This window comes from Mastomys coucha, unplaced genomic scaffold (genome assembly GCF_008632895.1).
Source record: "Mastomys coucha isolate ucsf_1 unplaced genomic scaffold, UCSF_Mcou_1 pScaffold13, whole genome shotgun sequence".
Lineage (NCBI taxonomy): Eukaryota > Metazoa > Chordata > Mammalia > Rodentia > Muridae > Mastomys > Mastomys coucha.
Window position 1 is genome coordinate 32961370 of NW_022196895.1, and position 7833 is coordinate 32969202.

Here is a 7833-nt window from a genome sequence, read left to right on the forward strand (position 1 = left end):
GCATGAACCATTGGTATTCTGTTCAAGAAATTTTCTCCTGTACCCATGTGTTTGAAGCTCTTTCCCACTTTCTCTTCTATTAGATTTTGTGTATCTGGTTTTATGTTTAGGTCCTTGATTCACTTGGACTTGAGTTTTGTATAAGAAGATAAAAATGGATCAATTTTCATTCTTCTACATGCTGACTTCCAGTTGAGCTAGCAACATTTGTTGAAAATGCTGTCTTTTTTCCACTGGATGGTTTTACCTCCTTTGTGTCTTCATTTTCACTAAATTCTAAAGTCTTTAATTTCTTTCTTTATTTCTTCCTTGATTTCTTCTTGTTTATTTCTTCAACTTCGAAGTGTATGTGGGCTTTCTGTTGTTTTTGTTGTTATTGAAGTCTAGCCGTGGTCTGTGGTGATTTGATTGGATGCATGGGGTTATTTCAGTCTTCTTGTATCTGTTGAGGCCTGTTTTGTGACTAATTATATGGTCAGTTTTGGAGAATATAAAATGAAGTGCTGAGAAGAACATATATTATTTTGTTTTAGAATGAAATCTTCTATAGATATCTGTTAAATCCATTTGGTTCATAACTTCTATTAGTTTTACTGTGTCTGTGTTTAATTTCTTTTCCATGATCTGTCCATGGATAAGAGTGGGGCATTGAAGCCTCCCACTATTATTGTTTGCTGTGAGCCTCAGTAAAGGTTCTTTTATGAATGTGCGTATCCTAGCATTTGGATCACAGATGTTCAGAATTGAGAGTTCTTGTTAGATTTTTTCATTTGAGGAGTATGAAGTGTCCTTCCTTATCCTTTTTTTTTTGATAACTTTTGGTTGAAAGTTGATTTTATTTGATATTAGAATAGCTACTCCCACTTATTTTCTTTTGGTCATTTGCCTGGAAAAATTTTCCAGCTTTTTGCTCTGAGGTAATGTCTGTCTTTGTCACTGAGGTGCATTTTCTGTCTGCAGCAGAATGCTCCATCTTGTTAATGTATTCAGTCTGTTAGACTATGTTTTTATTGGGGAATTGAGTCCATTGATATTGAGAGGTATTAAGATCCAGTGATTGTTGCTTCCTGTTATTTTTGTTTTTAGAGGTGGAATTATGTTTGTGTGGCTATCTTCTTTTGGGTTTGTTGAAAGAAGATTACTTACTTGCTTTTACTAGGGTGTAGTTTCCCTCCTTGTGTTGGAGTTTTCCTTCTATTATCTTCTCTAGGGATGGATTGGTGGAAAGATATTGTTTAAATTTTTTTTTTCATGGAATATCTTGATTTCTCCATCTATGGCAATTGAGAGTTTTGCTGGGTATAGTAGCCTGGGCTAGCATTTGTGTTCTCTTAGGGTCCGTATGACATCTGCCCAGGATCTTCTGGCTTTCCAAGTCTCCGTTGAGACGTCTGGTATAATTCTGATAGGTCTGCCTTTATATGTCACTTGACCCTTTTCCCTTACTGCTTTTAATATTCTTTCTTTGTTTTGTGCATTTAGTGTTTTGATTATTATATGATAAGAGGAATTTATTTTCTGGAGTTCTGTGTTTTTTGTGTGTGTGTTTTTTCAAGACAGGGCTTCTCTGTATAGCCCCTAGCTGTCCTGGAATTCACTCTGTAGACCAGGCTTGCCTGAAACTCAGAAATATGCCTACCTCTGCCTCTGGGATTAAAGGTGTGCATCATCACTGCCCTGCTCTGTGGACTTCTTGTATGGTTATGGGCATGTTTTTCTTTAGATTAGGGAAGTTTTCTTCTATAATTTTGTTTAAAGATATTTACTGGCTCTATAAGTTGGGAATCTTCACTGTCTTCTATACCTATATTCTTAGATTTGGTCTTCTCATTTTGTCCTGGATTTCCTGGATGTTTTGTGTTAGGAGCTTTTTGCATGTCCTTTAACAGTTGTGTTAATGTTTTCTATGGTATCTTCTGCACCTGAGATTCTCTCTTCTATCTCTTACATTCTGTTGATTGTTTGCATCTATGACTTCTGATCTCTTTCCTAGTTTTTTTTTTATCTCCAGTATTGTCTCCATTTATGATTTCTTTATTGTTTCTATTTCCATTTTCATTTATTTTATGTTTAGGAATATACAGTAGCTGTTCAGACACACCAGAAGAGGGCATCAGATCCCGTTACAGATGGTTGTGAGCCACCATGTGGTTGCTTGGAATTGAACTCAGGACCTCTGGAAGAGCAGTCAGTACCCTTAACCACTGAGCCATATCTCCAGATCTATTTTTATATCCTTGATGGTTTTATTCAGTTCCTTCACTTATTTATTTCATTGTGTTTTCCTGTATTTCTTTAAGGGATTTATGTATTTCCTCTTTAAGGGCTTCTACCTGTTTACTTGTGCTCTCCCATATTTCTTTCAGTGAGTTATTTAAGTCCTTCTTAAAGTCCTCGATCATCATCATGAGATGTGATTTTAAATCAGAATCTTGTTTTTCTGTTGTGTTGGGGTATTCAGGACTTGCTTTGGTGGAGAATTGTGCTCTGATGATGACAAGTTACCTTGGTTTCTGTTGCTTAGGTTCTTGTGCTTGCCTCTGGCCATCTGGTTATCTCTGGTGGTTGGTGTTGCTGTCTCTGACTGTAGCTTATCCTTCCTGTTAGCCTTTGAGCCTGTGATCTTAGGTGTGTCATCACTCCTGGGAGACCAGCTCTCTCATGGGGGTGGTGATTTGGGTACATAGATCTGTGGCCCAGGGTTAGCTACACTCCGGGACTCAGATAGAAACCAGAGGGATCCTTTTCCCTGCTGCTCCACAGTTCCTGTGACCTGTGGGCTCCCAGTGGGCTCCTGGTGAGTCCCTCTTTGGCCAGTTATTGAAACAACAGTGGTGGTATTACCTGTGAACTTAGGAGTGAAAGCACTTCTGAGGGATAAGCTCTCTCCTGGCAGGTTTGTGTGCAGACAAGTCTGGTTCTAGGGTGCTGATGGAAACTGGAAGGGGATGTATGTTTAATAAAGTATTCCTATCTGACAGAGATTGGTGTTTGTGTGGTTTGTGTGGTGACTTCTGGAACTATATGACAACAGGCAGTCATGGAGGTTGGAACAGGAAGCTGAGAGATTATATTCTCTCAAGCATGAATCAGGGAGGACAAATTGAAGGTGAAGGTATGAGCTCTCCAAGCTCATCCCCAGTGATATACTTTCTCCAGGAAGAATAAATCACCCACTCAAATAGTGGTACCAATTGGGGACTAACTATTTGAATACTTAAGCCTACAGAGGACATTTCTCATTTGAACCGCCACAACTAGGAATGGAATAAACTTATCTAAGTACAGTAAAGGCTGTATAAAGAGGCTGATGTGTTGGCACATACCTTTAACTCCAGCACTTGGGAGGAAGAGACAAGTAGCTTCTTTGAATTTGAGACCATCTTGGTCTACATAGTGAATTCCACATAGTGAAACCCTGTCTAAAAAAAGGACTGTATATGGCATACCAAGATACAACTGTAACACAGTAAAGACTTTAATATGTAATAGTAAAATTATTACTAAAAGTAATAGATGAACAATTGAAAAGGCTAGAGGAAAAAGTAGCACTTCAAGTTAAAGGCAGAGAAAAAACATTCACACTAAGTTTTGGAACAACAAAAGGATATTTGGCAAAGTGAGACAAATGAAGGTACTAAAAGAGACACAAATAGGAAAGTAAGAAGTACAATGTGCTTATTTGTGTATGACATGATGCTGTAACTAAGAGACCCTAAAGACTTCATCAGAGAACTCTTAGATCTTATAAACACTTTCAGTAAGGTGCAGGGCACAAAAATAACAAACAAAAATCAAGATATTTGCCCATATTGCCAATATATTTTCATAATATTTCTATTAATTATTTGGGAATTTCATATCATGTACCCCAATTATATTCACTTCCCAGTACTCCAAGGTCTGCCCCTCACCCTCATAACCTCCCACTCCTTACATAAGACCACCTCAAGTCCAATTTGTGTTACCTATATATTCACTGAAGTATGCTCATATCTCCCAGTAGCCAGTCCCTTAAAGAAAACTGAGTCTTTTTCCATTTACATCACTGCCAGAAGATGTCAGTTGTCTTAGTTGTGATTTTTCTTTTTTAATAGAACAGCAAACACCTTTATTACACTATGAATGAGTCTTATTTGCCTTTCCGGGCTTTGATCTTCCTCAGATAGAAATCCAGCTCCTTGCCTTCAAGTACATAGCCGTCTGCTCTGCCGAGCTGGCCTGTCTTGAGGCAATGCAGGCAAGAGGCTTGCCTTGCTGGAACTGCTCCTCCAGAAGACTGCTGATTTTAGCATTCTTTTTCCTTTCGTCGTATTTCTTTTGAATTTTCTTTGATCGTTTTCTTTTGTTTAAAAATCTTTTCCTCCTCAGAAGTCAGCTTGGCCCCCTTTTTGCGGCCCAGGGGCAGTGCATAGTGGGACTCGTACCACTGCCGATACGGTGTGCTGTCAATGAACACAATACAGTTCTTCACCAGGGTCTTGGTGGGGACAAGCTCATTACTGGATGCATTGTAGGCAACATCAATGATCCTCGTTTTTCGAGTACAACACTCAGAGCCCCAGGAAAAGTTCCCCACATCCAATCTCAGGGCACGGTACTTCTTATTGCCTCCTCGAACTCGGACTGTGTGTATGCTGCGAGGGCCAATCTTAGTGTTGGCAGCAGACCGTCCCAGCTCATACTTCCGCTTCTTGTGGTAGGGCTTTTTCTTACCCCCGGTCTTGCGGTGCTCGTGCCTGTTGTCCAGAAAGATGCCCATCACTTGGCGCTGGCTGGAAAGAGGAAGCGCAAAGCTTCACAGTCCGGTTTCTAAAATGCAGCCCTGCCTTCTTTACCATTAGTTGTGGTTTTATATTTCTATTATAAAATTCCAAAAGAAAATACAACCTGGGAAGGAAAGGGTTCATTTTAGATTGAAAAATCTTAACTTCCACTCCCTCACTTAATGAGATCAGGTCAGAAACTCAAGGTAGGAAATTGAAAGCTAGAAGTGAAGCAGAAGCCATGGAGGGATAGTGCTTACCAATTTGCTCCTCACACCTAGCTTAGCCTGCTATTTTCTTCAACCCAGGGCCATATGCCCAGGGGTGACACTGATATGAGTATTTTGGGCCTGCTCACATGAGTCATTAAGAAAGAAATGTCTGAGAAACTTGCCCATATTGCCAATCTATTTTCATAATATTTCTATTAATTACTTGGGAATTTCATATCATGTACCCCAATCATACTCACTTTCCAGTACTCCAAGGTCTGCCCCTCACCCTCATAACCTCCCACTCCTTACATAAGACCACCCCAAGTCCAATTTGTGTCACCTATATACTCACTGAAGGATGTTCGTATCTCCCAGTAGCCAGCCCCTTAAAGAAAACTGAGTCTTTTCCCATTTACATCACTGCCAGAAGACCCCAGTTCCACAGAGATCCCCTTCAGCACACTCATCGAAATTTTTAAGAATTCTCTTCCTCGGTTTCCTGTCTGTGATTACTTTTTATGTTGGGTGGGGTGGGTAGAGGTAGGGGCAGTCTCTGATGCCTTCTACATTTCTTTCTCGACCGTGAATCTGTGGACATTGACACCACTACAAAAAGTAGCTTCCCAGTTCTTTACAGTGGAAGCACGGATCATGAATTTCCATTTGGTTTCTGGTGACAGCACTGATCATGGATATCTATGTGGTTCCTGGTATCAGCACATACATGCCATGACCCTCAGCATGGCCCCTGGTGGCAGACTATGGGCATGAACATTGCCTCCACAGACGCTGTGATAGCTCTCTTCAGCAGCACAGGCCATGGGTAATGTAATTCATGCTATGGACAACACAGGCCCTGGCTGCAGCACGATCATGGACCTAAACATGGGCCTTAGCTGCAGCACAGACCCCAGAAATCAGCATGTCCCCAGATGAGCGGACAGACTACTCATATCAACATGACCCTTGGCTGCAACATGGGCTATGGACATCAACATGGTTTCTGGTTACAGCAGAACCAGGGAGCAAACATGGTTCTCTGCAGCAGCATGGCTCATGGACATCAACATGGCCTTAGGTAGCAGAACAGACCACAGACATCTTCATGGTCCACAGTGACCTTTTTCACATCTGTCATTGCCATTGAGTTTCTAATTCTGTCTCTTTCTATGGCTATGTTCCTCCATCTTTCCCAGCTCTCCATCACATATTTGTTCATAGTAGTGGCTTTCGAAATTGCAGTGTGTCACACAGTATATTTTCCTCCAAACAGCTTTACATGCAAATATTTATTGCAATGAGTCATTCATCTGGTTCAAGGTTTCTGGTTTCTTTCTTTTCTTTTCTTTCTCTCTCTCTCTTCCTTTCTTTGTTTCTTTCTCTCTTCCTTCCTTTCTTTTCTCTTTCTTTCTTTCTATCTCTCTTTCTTTCTTTCTCTCTCTTTCTTTCTTTAAAGATTTATTGATTATGTATAAGTACACTGTAATTGTCTTTAGACACACCAGAAGAGGGTATCAGATTTCATTACAGATGGTTATGAGCTGGGATTTGAACTCAGGATCTCTGGAAGAGCAACAGTCAGTCTCTTAACCACTGAGCCATCTCTCCAGCCCAAGGTTTCTGGTTTCTGACACACTATAAATATTGGATCATCTTAGGGAATTGGATATCCTGTTGTTGCCCAGAGTCAAGGTGATCTTGCGTCTAGGAATGATATCCAGGATAAGTTCTGTACAAGTTCCAGTTTGCTGCACTCCTCCCAGCCCTCAACCTCCCTAAGGCTCATAGGGCTCTACTTTGTGCTTGTAGCCTGCAGGCAATGTGAGGCCAAATCTTTTAAGTTCAGATTCTATTTTAGAGAACCTGACCTAAGTTTGAATTCAAGTAAACTAATAGGCTGGCATTTAGCATTTATTTCCAAGTTACCCCCGCTCCCCCAGGAAAACCAAGCCTAGCTCCAGTCTCTAGGCCAATCCCCAACAAGACCAGCATTTCCAGGTTATTTCCTCAGCAAACCTCCACCTCAGGTTACAAGCCCACCTCCTTTCTAACGACCACCAATGCAGAGGAGAACAGAAATTAAGTTTATGATATGACTCCCAGCACCAGCTTGTTATATTAAAGACCACAATAGTTTTCCAATTAGATGCTTCACACTTATCTCCTACTTGCAGCTTACTATAAAGCCTTGCCCCATAGACATTTGAGGCTCCCCCCACCAAAACCATCCTGTGTGATGGTGGTGTGTTGGAGGGGCCTGAGTAGTTCGAATAGAATAAAGACCCTGTTTTGAGTTGCATCAGATTGGCTCCTGTCTGTGTTTTGGTGGATCACTAATCATCTTCCTGGCAGTACATGTTGGTACCTTAGCCAGGAAGTTCCCCACAGCACACATGGCTACAGATCTGGACAGTCTTGAAGCCAGCAAAACTATTCTAGGTATTTGCATTTTTATGTTTCTAACACTGTGTTAAACTTCCTGCTTCTTGCCTGTCTGAGTGCTGAATTTGTCTGAACTTTCTGTGAGATCTGTAGAGGAGAACCAATGCAAGCTTGTGTAGAGGTAAATGTTGTAACTCTTCCAGCCATGCTGAGATGAATTATTTGTGTGGAATCTGGTGGCTTGTGTTGCCATGGTAACTTTCCTAGGTTTGAACTGTGCTGAGGAATCTAAGTGTCAGAAGCTTTTTATGTGGCCGGAGTAGGTGAGTGGCATAAAAGCTTGTGATTTGTGGGGTGGCTATTTTGTCTGAATGTTAGAAACTTTCTGAGAGGTCTACACAGCGTAATGAAAATTTGTGTAATGATAAATGACATATGTTGCTATGGTAATTTTTTTCAGGTCTGAATAG

The 7833-nt window shown here is 40.8% G+C and overlaps 1 pseudogene; it reads right to left on the reverse strand.

Annotated features, from left to right (window-relative positions):
• Positions 1–3694: 3694 nt before the first annotated feature.
• LOC116087600 lies at positions 3695–4834 on the reverse strand (annotated as a pseudogene).
• Between the last annotated feature and the right edge of the window lie 2999 nt (positions 4835–7833).